Source organism: Triticum aestivum, chromosome 6B (assembly GCF_018294505.1).
Source record: "Triticum aestivum cultivar Chinese Spring chromosome 6B, IWGSC CS RefSeq v2.1, whole genome shotgun sequence".
NCBI lineage: Eukaryota > Viridiplantae > Streptophyta > Magnoliopsida > Poales > Poaceae > Triticum > Triticum aestivum.
The window spans coordinates 729,703,688-729,720,159 of NC_057810.1; the positions used below are offsets into that span (position 1 = coordinate 729,703,688).

The 16,472-nt window shown below is 47.2% G+C and overlaps 1 pseudogene; it reads right to left on the bottom strand.

Annotated features, from left to right (window-relative positions):
• Positions 1-297: 297 nt before the first annotated feature.
• LOC123139830 (probable disease resistance protein RF9) overlaps positions 298-16,472 on the bottom strand; it is a 37,518-nt pseudogene continuing 21,343 nt past the window's right edge.

Below are 16,472 nucleotides of genomic sequence, written 5' to 3' on the forward strand. Positions count from 1 at the left end.
CTTACCAGTCTATCAGTCAAGGGCGCATATTCTCTGTGAGAACCTTGCGTACTTCTCACTGTGGCGTCATACTTATCATCTGATTCATTGTTTGCATCATGATCTGCAAGATTTGCGTCGGTCCACCTTGGCCTCAAACGCACCCGAAATCTCCTCCCATTATCATACCACTTTAGATGAGTTTCTTTGAAATTCCTCATGTCCGCCAGAGTCATATCCGTCTCTCTAGAACCGAGCCTCTGCTCCCACATCTCGACATACCTAGCATGGTGTTGTCCCCACTCAAGCATATTTTGATTATTCTTTTGGTTCTGACTGCAAAGAATGACAACAACAAAGCATAAGAAACAATTTGAACCATTGTATTGTTGGTTAACATAGCCTCGGTTAGTTAACTCACTTGTGAAGCTCAAGTCCACCCGTGCTTGCTGGCTCCGGTGGGGTGCGTTGCCTCATACCAAATTGCATGGCCACTCGATGTGGTAGATGTCACTCGACAGCATAAATGCATATGAGAGGGCACCTGATCCGCCAAAGATGGGAGTCCCTAGTGCACATCTGGTTCAATGTGAAACCCCTATTTGCCTCGTAAGGCCTCCAGTTAACCTATCAACGAGCTATTAGTTTGGCCAATGCATTTGATGGAAGCTCAGAGAAAATATTGAATCGGTTTACCTGACGATATGTGAGGTTGTCCATTTCGTTGATGAAATTCCTGTACAAAGACTTGTTCTTGCTTCCAAAAATTCTAACCCGGTCCCAAGAGAATGCCACGGTGGGGAGTCGAAAAACATCATCTTCTTCATTAAGGCCTACCCACACGTGCGGTGAAGGATGCTTTTCACGACGGCCAACCGGCAAACGCTCCCACATCCAGACCGAGAGGCCCCAAATACATCCACCCATGCATGGCCTCGAGGTGGTTTTCCTACATGTGACGTCGAGCTGCAACCCAAAAAACAAACTGGTTAAATGTACTAACATAAGAGTTGGAGGAGTGCTCTTTGTAGGAATTCATGAACATACTACCATGCTTAATGGATATTTGCATAACTTGTTACCTGACGGTATAAGTAGGCGAGCCCAGCAGACCCCCAGCTATACTTCTTGTCCCAGTCGGCCAAAAAGTCAAGAAACATCCAAGGAGCAACGTCTCCAGAGCAGTCTCCAAAGACCACCTGTGATATGAGGTGCCACACGTATGCTCGAGCATACTGCTCCACGGTCTCCTCATTGGCTTCTTCAGGGCATCCCGACCTATGATGCTGGAGCCAAGGGAATGGGACGCCGTTTGTCCTGTTGTCAGTCCTTCCCTGGGCACTAAGAGATGCCAAACAGTCACCGATGAGAGCGGTAACCCTCGCACGCCAGTTCTTGCCGTCCACTCGTCCGGTGAGAGCCTTGCCGTCAATGGGAAGCCCAGTGATCATGGCAAAGTCCTCCAACGTCACCGTTAGCTCGTCACAAGGGAGATGGAAACTGTGTGTCTCTGGACGCCAACGATCGACGAGGGCGGTGAGAGCTGAATGGCACATCAACGGTGGCACGCGCTTGAACTGAAGAACAAACGGTAGCAGCCCGGCACGCTCAAAGTACGGCTCGTAGAGCACGTCATATTGCATCTGGTTTTCTGTCGTGTGGCTCCTAAAGCGGATGACATCAAGTTTCTATAACAATTGAGAAAATATGTCAGAAGCTTCCTTCATTCAAAAAATAGCATGAAAATGTTACCTCTCCACGCTCGATAGCACGGGCACGATGGTCCTTGTCAAAAGCAAGGTCAAACCCCGTATACAAACGCCCATTGTCCTCATCCTCGGCCATCCTAACAAATATATAAGTTTTTCACTTATTAGACAACATCGTCTAATACATATGAATAAAAAAAACTAAAACCAAATATCTACAATTATAAACTGCAAAATATGAAAATACCATACTATTAGTATGCATTATCCATCACAACAAAAATCATCTATATGAAATACACACATTTTCACACTATGCATTAACCACCTACAAATTTTCCGAAAAAATCATCCTCACAATTTTACTATGCATTAACCATCTAAGAATTTTGCAATGCCTTCATCCTCACAATCTTGCATTCACCATACAGAAAAACTCCTCATACAATTCATATCTACATAACAAAAGAAAATCGACCAACATATATGCATTTATCAACATATCCTCACATATCTCGCAATGGTTTCACCCACACATCCTTTCATAAGCCTACTACTAAATCATAAACTACTAAACAACTAAAACATCATAAAAAACAACACCAAAACCTAGGTTGCACCTAGTGCCAAAAATAGCTTCAAAAATAAAAAAAAACATTTCAAAAACTTATTGGAGGGAATGGAGGAGCTTACCGGCCTCTTCGATTTGCCCCAAAGATCCGCGAAAATGGTGGAGGGAAGAGGGAGATCGAGGGAGGGGATCGGGAGGAGGAGAGAGGCGCCGCTCGCCTCTGTTCGGCTCGAGGGGAGGAGGAAGAACGGGTTGGTGGGTGGGGCAGGGCCTGCCCGCAGCCACCAAGCACAAAAGGCACCTACCGCCACCGTCTCTGACGGTAGGCTGCCTAGACCTACCGCCACGGCCAGTGGCGGTAGCCACTTATCCACGTCAGCAAGCAGACGGCGTCGTCGACGTTGACCGGGTCCCTACCGTCAGAGCCGGCGGCGGTAAGGTGTTCTAGCCTACCGCCAGCTCGGGTGACGGTAGGAAAAGGGTCAGATCCGGAAAAAAATCAGACAAGGGTCAGATGCGGCTAAACGTGCACAAAAAGGTCAAAACAGTGAATTTGGCCGCTAGGCGCTGCTGCTGCTATGCGTTGCCGCTGCTCTCTACTCGCCTGCATCTTGCCGCTGCACTGCTGCTTTCGGTTGGCCATGGCCAAGACCATGGCCGAGTATGGCGTGTGCTATGTGTGCGTGTGTATGCAGAGCCTGATGGCTGGATGTGCCACCACGCCGGCCCAAAATCAATCAGGGGCTAATTAGTACTAACCAAAAACAACCCCATTAATTAGTCACTAACAACAGGGCCCACAACCAGTTAGTTTACTTAAAAAGAAAAAAAAACAATCTGTTAATCAAAAGTCTCGCTGACACATGGGTCCCACTATTCTTTTGACCAGTCAAACCTGCTGACTTGGCAGTCCCAATTAGTGACAGGTGGGACCCCAGCGCCCCTTGACCAGTCAATGTTGACCTAGTCAACTGCTGACTGGGTCCACATGTCAATCTCTACTGCTGACTGGGCATTTTTATTTCATTTTCGTATTAAATAAATTTCAGAAATTAATTAAAACTTTGAATATTCATATAAAATAAATCGTAACTCCGATGAAAATAATTTATACATGAAAGTTGCTCAGAACGACGAGACGAATCCGGATACGCAGCCTGTTCGTCCGCCGCACACCCCTAACCTATTGAACACGCAACTTTTCCCCTTCGGATCACTTGTCTAAAACGCGAAACATCGGGGATACTTTCCCGGATGTTTCTCCCTTTCGCTGGTATCACCTACTACCGCGTTAGGGCACACCTAACCCCGCTCATTGTCATGTCATGCGTCGTCATGCTTATGTTTGCATTGTATTTACTGTTTCTTCCCCCTCTTCTCTCCGGTAGACTACGAGACCGACGCTGCTGCTGCCCAGTTCGACTACGGTGTTGACGACCCCTCCTTCTTGCCAGAGCAACCAGACAAGCCCCCCCCCCCTTGATCACCAGATATTGCCTATTCTTCTCTATACTGCTTGCATTAGAGTAGTGTAGCATGTTACTGTTCGGTTACTCCTATTCTGTTGCATAGCCTGTCATTGTTGCTACAGTCATTGATACCTTACCCGCAGTCCTAAATGCTTAGTATAGGATGCTAGTTTATCATCATTGGCCCTACATTCTTGTCAGTCTGCCTTGCTATACTATTGGGCCGTGATCACTCGGGAGGTGATCACGGGTCTATACTATACATACATACATACTATACAGATGGTGACTAAAGTCAGGTCAGCTCGTTGAGTACCCGCAAGTGATTTCGATGTGGGGGCTGAAGAACAGATGGCTCCATCCCGGTAGAGGTGGGCCTGGGTTCCCGACGGCCCCCGACTGTTACTTTGTGGCGGAGCGACAGGGCAGGTTGAGACCACCTAGGCGAGAGGTGGGCCTGGCCCTGGTAGGCGTTCGCGGTTGCTTCATAATAACACGCTTAACGAGATCTTGGTATTTGATCTGAGTCTGGCCACTAGCCTATACACACTAACCAACTACGCGGGAAAGATATGGGCACTCGACGTCGTGGTATCAGCCGAAGCCTTCTTGACGTCAGCGACGGAGCGGCGCGCGCCGGGTTGGACTACGTAACGCAACTTCCTTTGTAATGGAGGTTGCTAGGTATGCTTCCGGCCGCCCTCGCAACGTGCAGGTGTGCAATGGGCAATGGGCCCAGACCCCTGCGCGCATAGGATTTAGACCGGCGTGCTGACCTCTCTATTGTGCCTAGGTGGGGCTGCGACGTGATGATCTTCCGAGGCCGGGCATGACCCAGGAAAGTGTGTCCGGCCAAATGATATCGAGCGTGTTGGGTTATGTGGTGCACCCCTGCAGGAAAGTTTATCTATTCGAATAGCCGTGTCCCTTGGTAAAAGGACGACCCGGAGTTGTACCTTGACCTTATGACAACTAGAACTGGATACTGAATAAAACACACCCAGACAAGTTCCACAGACAACCCGGTGATCGCTTTTCCACAGGGCGACGAGGGGAGGATCGCCGGGTAGGATTATGCTATGCGATGCTACTTGGAGGACTTCAATCTACTCTCTTCTACATGTTGCAAGACAGAGGCTGTCAGAAGCGTAATCTTCGATAGGACTAGCTATCCCCCTCTTATTCCGGTATTCTGCAGTTCAGTCCATCGATATTGCCTCTTTACACATATACCCATGCATATGTAGTGTAGATCATTGCTTGCGAGTACTTTGGATGAGTACTCAGGGTTGCTTTTCTCCCTCTTTTCCCCCTTTCCTTTCTTCCTGGTTGTCGCAACCAGATGCTGGAGCCCAGGGGCCAGACGCCACCGTCGACGACTCCTACTACACTACAGGAGCCTACTACTACGTGCAGGCCGCTGACGACGACCAGGAGTAGTTAGGAGGATCCCAGGCAGGAGGCATGCGCCTCTTTCGATCTGTATCCCAGTTTGTGCTAGCCATCTTGTGGCAACTTGTTTAACTTATGTTTGTACTCAGATATTGTTGCTTCCGCTGACTCGTCTATGATCGAGCACTTGTATTCGAGCCCTCGAGGCCCCTGGCTTTTATTATGATGCTTGTATGACTTATTTTATTTTTAAAGTTGTGTTGTGATATCTTCCCGTGAGTCTCTGATCTTGATCGTACACGTTTGCGTGTATAATTAGTGTACGATTGAGTCGGGGACGTCACATATTCACTCCGGCCTCTGGTTGAGGGCATAAAACCTTGTCGGTTTAAACTACAAAAATCACCTCGGACAACTTAATTACCGTAGGAGGCTTTCAAGAAAATTGACATGGGAATATTGTCTCAGATAATGTTATGGAAACGGTTTGTTGAGCTGTCTCAGATGACGGTCTACCATGTAAGTTATGTACTACGACCGAGGGTGTATTATCCTATATACAGTGAAGGGCAAATGATGTGAGTACTATAGTTGGGTAGCGGTCCTTGTCTTGATCTCATGTTCTCCAGACTGACAATCTTTTCTATGATTTGGTGGCAGGTGGCTAGACTTGGGTCTGTATATGGCCAAGTGTGCATAGAGATTGCTGGAATTTAGTCTGTTTTGGGCAGCCCAATAACTATTTCAGAAATTCCTAATAAATCCTAGAGGCCCACTTAGCCCATTTGTGCAAGGCAAGGGATACTATTAAAGTTTAGTCCCACATTGCTAGTTTAGTGGGAGTTGGACCTCCTTATAAGGGAGGTTCTTTTCCTACTTGTATGAGTATGAGAACAAGAGGGATATCCACGCGCGCTCCTTCTCCGCCGCCCGCCTCGCCACGACGCGCCGCTCCGCGGCTTCATCTCCGTCTCTTCGTTTCGCCTCCTGTCGCTGTCCTCTCGCCTCCTTCTCTTGCGCCTATAAAAGGGAGGTCGCTCCTCCCAGAGAGACGCACCAGATACTGGCTGCTTCATCACGGACGATCCGGTCACCGACGACGACTTCTTCCCCGATGTCCACAACCTCCTCGACGACATGGCAGGCGAGGACACCGACCCCAAGTCCAGCGCTTCTGCTGCTGCTTTGTCGTACGTGTTCTTTTCCTTTCTGTTAGAAGTCCTGCTACAGTTCTTGGCTCTAATTTCTGCCCTACGTATGTTAGGTTCTATGTTGTATAAGCAATTTCATCTACTGTCTGTTCTAGATGTGTTTATCTCAAGTTCATATATGCAGACGATGTTTACCTTCTCTCTGTCAGATTGCATGACTTGCTTGATATTTGCTATTTTAGTCATGCTTTATCTAGTATTTCCGTTAGCAAAATTATTTGATAAATTGCTCACATTTCCAACAGAGATAATGTAACCAAAAAAAAAAGTTTTATCTCTAGGGTAACTATTTTTGGGAGCCAAAACTCCAGCAATGCTGAGAATGGGATCTCGGCACAAAAGGTCGCATAGCACAAATTCAACTCTTATTGAGTGATGAGTATTGTGCCATCATTCTACTGTATTTCTATTGTTTTCCGTCCCTAATAATCACAGTGTGGTCTCCCTCACGCAAACAGGGTGGCCGCTTCTTTTCCTATCCTTTTATCCAAAGCTTTCTACGAGGCCTAGTATCTCAGTCTTCTCAGACGGGTGCCTAAAACTACATGAGCGGCGAGAAGGCCCTCTTCACCGAGCTTGACGACAACATCTCCAGCAGCGTCAAATTTGGTGACGAGCCAACCGCATGGACATCCACCACCACCACATCGACTTGTTCGGTAGCGCAGGTTGCATGCCACATTCACCACGCTGCTGAATAGCGAGAAGGAGGTCATGAGCTGAGCAGACTATGGAGGAAGCGAAACGAGACGGTGTGTTGATGGTCTGGCTCGTTTAGTTCCTGGCAGATTCATATATGAAAGTTGTACGACTTGCCTCCATTACTGCTCCCCTCACCTGATGTCAGCCTCCAATTCTCGTACGAGATCGTCACCGACTGATTTGCTGTACATTCTTCAGTTTTTCACAGACATGGCCAACTGCCAATCCGCACCTGACACCATCGAAGTTGTTGATCAGTAAATTCGTCCTACTTAGATTAGACGTGTGTTGCATGCTCCAGATTACAAAAAAAAGGTAAATAATTGATCAAATAAGCTCCTAATTCAGTCTGCTTATAGGACGATGAAGATATTAACAAGAGAGCCCTGAAGAGATCTCAGATTCCTAACATACTCCAATGTTATACAGTTTGTTACCTGGCAGAGTTCTTTTCTTTTTTCTGTTTTACAAGCAAATTCTTTTTTAAGTACTTAACTTTGTTTTGTTTTCCACGACATAACTTTGGCCAAAAGCTGAAACAAATGTTCACCATGTACAAGCAGGCAAATACATGAATGTAAGATCAGGTACGGCATATGAATCAGAAAAGGTACCTCACGTACATGTTAATGAAGTAATCAAACAATAAAAAGAACATACCTGAAATGGCGGAGCCAGGCAACCAGCAAATTAATGTGCAGTCATCACTTATCAGATAGTCCTGGCTGACCGCATATTCCAAATGCCGTGATGTAACATGATAATATTCAGCATCCTATTCCTATGTGAGGTTTGGTTCCAGCAATCCACTGCATGGTTTTACCGAGTAATTAACGATCCTAGAGCAAAACAACAATACTTCAGCAACAAACCAATTGCTAACTGCCATCCTTTTTCCACAGCAAAACTGCATCACGAGACATATTTTTTTTAGAACGAAGGCTCGCGAAGAGCCCGACTTTGAATTAACAAAGTCATCAACCGGCCAGGAATTACAGACACACAACAGACCACATCGGCCCAACGATACAAGGGAGCATTCTAGGGAGCTTACAATTCAACGCCGCGCACAAGCTTGAAAGAAAATTGAAACAAAGCCCATAGCTTGCACTAGCAGAAGACCGCAACAAACAGGTACCGAGGGAAGCAACCATCAGGCAGGATGAGGACCTGCTAAAACAGAGTGTGGGCATGAACTGGGCTGACGCCCAGGATGAAGAGATCGAAGCATCTTCCTCCTCTCGTGCCGCAGAGGGACCCTTCCCTCTCGCCTAGGATCGAAAGGCGTCGACCCAGCAGACCTGAGAAGCGCTCACCCTAGAGCAGAAGAGGTGCCGACCTCGAGACCTGGAGCAACCACAGAGCACCACCCCAAAGCCAATGAGCACACAACATCCTCCATACTGCCGCAACTTAGGACACCAGTAAGCTGCAGGAAGGCCACCGGGAGTAGCTGCTGAAGAAAGGCCGGCAAGGGCATCAAGGAGGACCGCAGAACGTCGAGGAGCAAGGCCCGTCGGCCGTTGAAGAAAGAAGAACCGGGAGCCCACAGCCGGGACGTGTTGCAGTTGCTGGGAAGGGGAACCCTATCCCCTATCGCCGGATCGAAGGCGCCGTACCGCCAGCCTTGTGACAAACACGTCGCAACCAGTGTGCTCCACCCATGAGGGGAACGGAGACAATGCCAGCCATGCCAATCCCGACGGAACCGCCGCCACCAGACAACCATAGCCACCCAAAGCTCCAACCTTTGACCCTTAATGCATTAATTACCAGGTTTCTAGCTAGTTAACAACATTTTTGTTTGTCGAACCATGCAGGAGAGCATAGTTAACAGCATTCATATGTGCTGATCAGAATAAGCACAGCAGTAAGCAACAGTACCGAACAAGATGGGATGCACGTGTAATTAGGTGGCAGAAAACAGATTGGAATTTTTTCATAACTCGATGAGAAAGTAACTGTGAGCTTCTGGATCTTAAGTTCTTCAAGTGACGAAGGAAACAGCTGAATTTGACTGCCACCCTGTTCTTGCTCCAGCAGTTTGAGATCCCATGCACAAGACACCTCCGGATTCATCTCCATCTTCAAGCTGAGAAAGGAGCTGAGATACTGCAAGCCATCCAGTACAGCCAGCTGGAAACACCTCCAGATTTTCAGCTGCTTTAGGGTCGTACAGGAATGCAGCTGTACAGACTTCAAACATGGGCCGTTACATAGACTTAAATTTTTGAGGTGGAGAAGGCCTTGAGGAGTGAAGGACTGAAAGTTTTCTAGGAGAAGACTGATTTCGAGGCCTTCAAGTGATGGTGGGAGTAATCCAACTTCCACTGTACCATCATCATTTGTTTCACCCATCAACGATGAGACCAGCTTGGGGCAGTCATGAAGCATTAGGTCCGTAAGAGAGGTGAATCCTGCAAAGTCTCTATTATTCCCACAGAACTTCAGATCCAGGATGTCGTGAATCCATAATATCTTGAGAGAACAGAGGAGATTATAAGGCAGTTTCAGTTTCGGTTCATCTTGGGGTGAGGCCATCACTGCTGAACCCAAACTGCTAGTCCCTCCCGTTTCTCTAGGTTGACTGATTGATAGAAACTTTATCTGAGGACATTCTAAAGCGATGAGTTGGCTGAAAGCTTCACTTGAAAGAGAGACCAAATTTGGACAGTTCCCTATATCAAACGAAGTTATGGCCTTAAGGTTATGGAATATCAGGATACTATCATCCAGCACACTCAACTCATTAGATTCGATAGTGAATTGTGTTTCCATCACTCTCATTGTTGGAAGTGTAGGAACTCCCCTGATGGACAACTCAGAAATTAGACCAGAAGGTGGAAGATGATGTGACACTATCAAACAAGGGCAATCATGGATGGTGAGTTCACAGAGATTCGATGTACATTCCTTTTGATCTCCTTGGGAAGGTAAAAATTGCAGAGGTGGAGAAGTCATTAGACTACTGCAAAATTCCAGGATTGGCATTCTAATCAACAACAACTTCTCCAGAGAAGGAACTGTTAATTCTCTGAGAACATGCAGGTCCATCAACTCCAACTCCTTGAGCGCCCTCATTTCTCTTAGTGGAAGGATTGGCCAGTTGCTGCAACATCATATATCAATGTATGTGTCCAAGAATTTGCAAATGTCTTGAACGGGAAAAATTAGAGAGAAGAAAATTACTTCATTCAAGGTAACTCTGGAAAAGAGTGAACTCATTCAGTTGAGGGCAATTCTTGATCATCAAAACCCTTAGACTGGAAGTCAATTCCATTCCATACGAACCAATACATTTTTCCAATTTTGGCATATCAATCAAGGTCAACTCTTCCAAGGAAGGAACTGAGATTTCCATCAAATTCAACATCCTCATCAATGTTAGCTTCCTAAGGGAAGGCATTTCAATAGATCGAAAAAATTTCCAATCGCTGCAGTTCTCTAGATGAAGTATCTGCGGTGAGGTAACCGAGAGAGTACTCGCAAGCCAGGTTGGGGAGCTAGCACCACCATAACCTGTTATTTCTAGACTTTTGAGATCCTGATGTGGTTGGAGACCTTCAAGCACATCATTTGCTGCCTCTGGTTGAAGGCTCGTGCTGTTATACTCCCATGACAAGGACAATGTTTCTAGATACTCTTTGTCTAACAGCTTGGCTCCCCTCGCCTCTTCTTTAGTCTTCACATTTTCAAGTTGTACAAGCTCATCCATGGACTGAAGTTGACTTATCTCGAAACTGCCAACATTTTGAACCTTGAACTTTAGTTCCTGAAGAGACGTCAGGTTGCCAACACAAGCTATTGCATGATGCACTTCCTCATGAGAAATAAGATGGCGCAAGTTAACAAGATTATGCATATCGGTAGGCACAGCAAGATTGTGTGAAATACCCACATCCAATACTTCAAGGTGATAAAACTGTGTCAAAGCTTGAGGAAGCGCAGTGTTACTGTTGACTCCATACATGAATATATTCCTTCTTGTGCCTCCATATATGCATACATTCCGTGTGAGTACACAAACATATTCAAGATAGCGAAGATGGCATGGATTTAACAAACTGGTTATAGAGCTGATGTCAGCACCTGTCACATAGATTCTTAGGAACCGGAAACATTTTGCCTTCTTGCATAAAGTATGCAAGGACCCTAATAAATGTATGCTGCTTTGCCCAAACAACATCAAGGTCCTCAATTTTTGCAAAGGCCCAACCTTCTGAAGTATTTTGTCAAACTGCTCATTAGGAGATCCGTGTCACATTCATCTTTATCAAAAGCAGTAGTTATGATTGATAAATGGTGAACACTTGATCTAATTGCCTCAGGTTTCAATCCATGTATAGTAGCACACTCATTTGATGAAACCGTTCCTGTCAATTCATGCATTAGATCATGCATAAAATAGTGTGAGCCATCTTTTTGGAAGAAGCCCAAATCCACTAATCTATCCAAATATTTCTGCCCTATATCCTCCAATCTCATCGTAGGGTCTTCGCACTGCACAAAACTTTGTGATATCCATGCATAGACCAAAATTTCCCCATTAAATCGGTAGTCCTCTGGAAAGAGAGAGCGGTATGAGAAACAGCGTTGAAGGTGGACTGGTACATAATCATAACTGAGCTTCAAGATGGCTAAAATATCGTCAACATATTCTTGAAGAGAATTCCATTTGTCCCGAACTGTCGTCCAGTGCTTATAGCTAACATCTGTGCTCAGAAGTGCACCAACACTTCGTGCAGCTAGCGGGCAGCCTTTTAGTGCTTTAGCAATCTGTTTCCCAATAGATTGCAAACTAGGATGGTGCTCACAGTTGTCATTGCCAAATGCACATGCCTTGAAGAACAACCAAAACTCATTTTCATCCAGACCACTCAATGTGACTTCATCCATAGTTCCTATCATTTTTTCCACTGATTTTGTTCTAGTTGTTGCTAGTACCATGCAACCGTTTGGTTGGTTACTTTTCAATGGAGCCAAGAGTTTAATCCATCCACAGCTGTCCTTGTCTTCCCACATATCGTCCAATACAAGAAGAAATCTTTTGTTTCTAACATTCCCCAAAAGGATCACCTGCAACTTATTCAAGCTGTTTTTTTCTCATACGATCTATCATCACATACATGCTCTAGGATCTGAAGTGTTAGACCCACTACATCGAAGTTAGTGGATACACAGGCCCACATTTGACAATCAAAATGATCTTTAATTCTTTTATCATGGTATACATATCTAGCAAGCGTCGTCTTCCCAATTCCACCAATGGCAAAACATTCAGATCACCAGATCCCCCCTTTATCAACAGGTCTATTATCATGTCTCTTTCTGCATCCCTCCCGTACACCTGACAATCAGTTGAAAGAGAAGTTGTCATGCCAGCATTCCTGGCAATATTCTGACTCTTACTTGAATATTCTGGCAAGGTCTCAACCTGAAGAGCCCTCTGCACAAAATTTCCATTACTGTGCAAAAGATTCACTGTTTCATTAATCCTCTTAGAAATGCTATCTTTAATCTGAAAAGGCAGCATGTTACAATGAGATGGCCCATCCTCTTCCCGTTTCCTTTTTCTGACACGCGAGATCCAATCAGTTATTTGGCTTGTGGTGCTGCGTAATAATTTAGCAACAGAAGAGGATGAGGGCACATAGCTTCCCTCAGGATTAGTGCCTGCAGGCGCACTACAGCCTTTCCCTACATAAGAAATTAAACTCTCGGTTAACAGGGGACGAACAAATGAAGGCCACTTAAGTAAAAGCAAATATTATCCTGTAAGTACTTTTAGGTAATAAAAGTTCCATACGGTAGAGATTCCTCTACCTTCCGCATAGAAAATTTAACAAAAGCTGAATCATTCAAGAAAAATCACAATTAAGCAAGAGATAATCTGTTTCAAATATATATTCTTTCCTTTTTTAAATAAATCTAAAGCATTTAGTAAAACATGTTGAACATTTTTTTTGAATGGTATGAAACATTTAATCTACATGAACATCTACATTGCATATACCATTTTTAAAAAATGTCATGAACATATTTCTCAAAGACATGCGGTTTGTTTTTCAGCCTGAACATTTTTGAAATGTGCGCTGAAGATTTGAAAATTTCAACATACTTCCTCCCTCCGGAAATAATTGTCATAGAAATTAATATAAATGGTTGTATCTAGAACTAAAATACATTTAGATACATCCATTTCTTGAACAAATATTTTCGGACGGAGGGAACAGAAAGGTAAGTACGGAAAAGGAAAAAAAATAAAGAGATAAACTGATGCTAAAAACAGCGGAGCTTTGCCCACTGGAAAAAATGGTACCGCTGCAAGCGTACGACTATATTATTTTGCTTGGGGCCTCGCTCCTATGGCAGGGCCCACATACCATTGTGAGATATTTCTGCCTCAGTTAGCCTAAAAAAATGGCCTGCCCCGTACGTACATGGAGAGAGAACGGAAACCTCTTGATCGATACAAAAAGCAACCGAGAGCAACTAGTTAACGAGACCTCAAAAGAAAATCCCTTAAAAAAAATTAACGAGTCCTCCTTCGAGAGCCTCTCAACGATCAGCACCACTTGGCGCACTCTCAGCCATTAGCCACGTGTCGCGCTCTGTGTCGTGGTTCTAAGCCTGACAGTAGAGTGGGGGTAGGTATGGAGAGGCAAGGTCCTAGCTATGGAGAGGTTGTAAGCACAAAGGATGTACGAGTTCAGGCCCTTCTCGGAAGAAGTAACAGCCCTACGTCTCGGAGCCCGGAGGCGGTCGAGTGGATTATGTGTATATGAGCTACAAGGTGCCGAACCCCTCTACCTGTGGAGGGGGGTGGCTTATATAGAGTGCGCCAGGACCCCAGCCAGCCCACGTAGGAGAGGGTTTAAGGTGAGTTGCCTTTACTATCATAAAGTCTACTTGATTACAGGTCGTTGCAGTGTGGAGTGCCTCTTGACCTCCTGGTGGTCGAGTGAGTCTTCGTGGTTGAGTCCTTCAGGCCAGTCGAGTGAATCCTCGTTGGTCGACTGGAAGGCGACCTCTTCTAAGGATGTCCTGGGGTAAGTTACTTGGATCAGGTCCATGACCCTACCCTAGGTACATAACCCCATCATTAGCCCCCGAATGGATTGAGGCTTCGAGTGAAGAAAGAGTTGATGTCGTTTCCGATTAACTTTTGCGCTCTGGTTGTGCGCTGTTCTGGACCAAAGAATCTCTTCGTCGACAGGAAGCAACTTGCCTTCAGTCGACTCGATCCATTCTGTTTTTTGCGTCGAGTGATCTTTCAGGCTTCGACGATCTCCGAGCGACGGATCGCCGGAAACGCCGCGCCTGACAGACTGATTTGCTGTTCGCGGATTCCGCGGGATGCGAAATTTGGGGACGCGCGCGAAGCGGGGCGGACCGCGGCGTTCGGATGGGACGGGGCATGGACGCCTCGATCTCCGCGCCGCCCTTTTCGCCACGTATCCCGTCTGCATAACTGCTCCAGATATGATTAGATCGACCGGGCCCACCTGTCATCCACTCGGAAGGGACCTTATAAATGCGCCCGGCGAGGATTCCTGTGCTGCGCCTCAGCATTCTCTCTCTTTCTCTGTTTCCTTCTTCTCCGCCCAGCGTGCTCGCTCTCGCCTCCGCACCACTTCCCTTCGCGCATCTCGCCGGCGACCATGGCCAAGGAGAAGACGGCGGCGCTGGAGCGTGCAAAGAAGGCGTCGGCGTCGGAGAAGGCGAAGGGGAGATCCACCAGCCGCGGAGGGTCCTCGTCCAGATCCCGCCTGCCGAAAGGCTGGGTCCAAGGAGACTGGATCCAGTCGACCATCACTGAGAATGACATTCTCGACATGGCCAACGAGGGCTTGATCCCCCACGGAGCTGCGAGGCTTCCGGGGAAGGAGTGGCAGCCTCAGCCAGAAGAGGGTGAGTGTGTGCTTTTGGCCACCCATGTGGATCGTGGGTTTTCCTTGCCGCCGAGTGTTTTCTTTCGTGGCTTCTTGAATTTCTTCGGAGCGCAGCTCCACCATTTTACCCCAAACTCCATTGCCTATCTTGCTGCGTTCGTGTCCATGTGTGAGGGTTTCTTGGGCTGTCGACCGCACTGGGGTTTGTTCAAGCATATATTCACGTGTCGCTCTCAGACCGTGAAGAAGGCGAGTCCAGGCGACGAAAAGACCCGAGTCGTCCAAATGTGTGGGGGTTTGGGCATCCAGGTGAGGAACAAGAGCACCTTTCCGCCCATGACCTTTCCCGAGTCAGTCAGAGGCTGGCAGTCGACCTGGTTCTACTGCCGGGACCAGTCGACGCCGGGACAGTCGAGTGGACTCCCACAGTTTACCATGGACCGAGTGAACAAGCCCTCCTCTCTGAAGTTGATCCCGGAGGAGAAAGCTGATGTGAAGATGTTGATGGAGCGCGTGGTGCAGTTGGTTCGGGAGGGAGTGACGGGCATGGATCTCCTGGAGGTCTTCCTCAGGCGTCGCATCCAGCCCCTCCAGTTCCGGAGCCACTGCATGTGGTTGTACTGTGGGACCGAAGACGAGACTAGAGTCCATCCAGAAGCAGTCGACGATGTCACTCTGGAAAGATGGATGGCAGCCGTCACCGGAAACAAGGACAACCCACGCGGAGCCAGAAGGATTCCTCCACTCGACCACAACAGCGATCCAAATAAGGTACACTTGCCCTGCTCTCCACTGCATTCTTGTCGCATTCATCTCTGTCTACTCTGCCGACTGGTCGACTGATCATTGTCTTGATATCTGCTAGGCCCTCACCGAGCTGTACTCGATGCCCAATGGGGCACAAACTCCGACTGAGGAGGGTGAGGCGAGTGGGGGCGAGAGCCAGGACGAGGAGGAATGGGACTCGGACGTTGCAGGGGACGACGACGACGATGATGACGACGACGGCGATGATGATGACGCCGAAGACGAGGAGGAAGAGGAGGAGGTCGTGCCACCGCGCTCGGAAAGGCGGTCGAAGCTCGTCCACGACCCTTCGACTGAACGTGGCAAGGGGGTTGCGACGCAGTCGACCAAGCGCCCTAGGACCACCTCTCCAGCGCCGACTGAAAAGGCGCCGAAGCAGCCTAGGGGGGCTCCGCCAAAGCCGACCAAGCTCCTGCCGAAGATGAAGGTGTCCATCCCCACCATATCAGGGTAATTGTGTCGTTTGAATCTTCTCATTTTGTGTGAACTTTGTCTCTGGTCGACGCTAAAGCTAGTCGACTGATCCTTTGGAGTTGCAGTGCTGCTACTTCTGAAACCTCAGCTCGGGCTGATGACCACGAGATGGAGGACGCAGCGACTTCGAACCCAGGTACTGTATTCTTGACGCCGTTCTTAGTCGACTGACTCGCGATCTCTGATTCTGATTCTTCTCCGCAGCTCCACCCAATACTGTTATCAATCTTCCTGATGATGACGAGGATGAAGAACCACTGGCACGC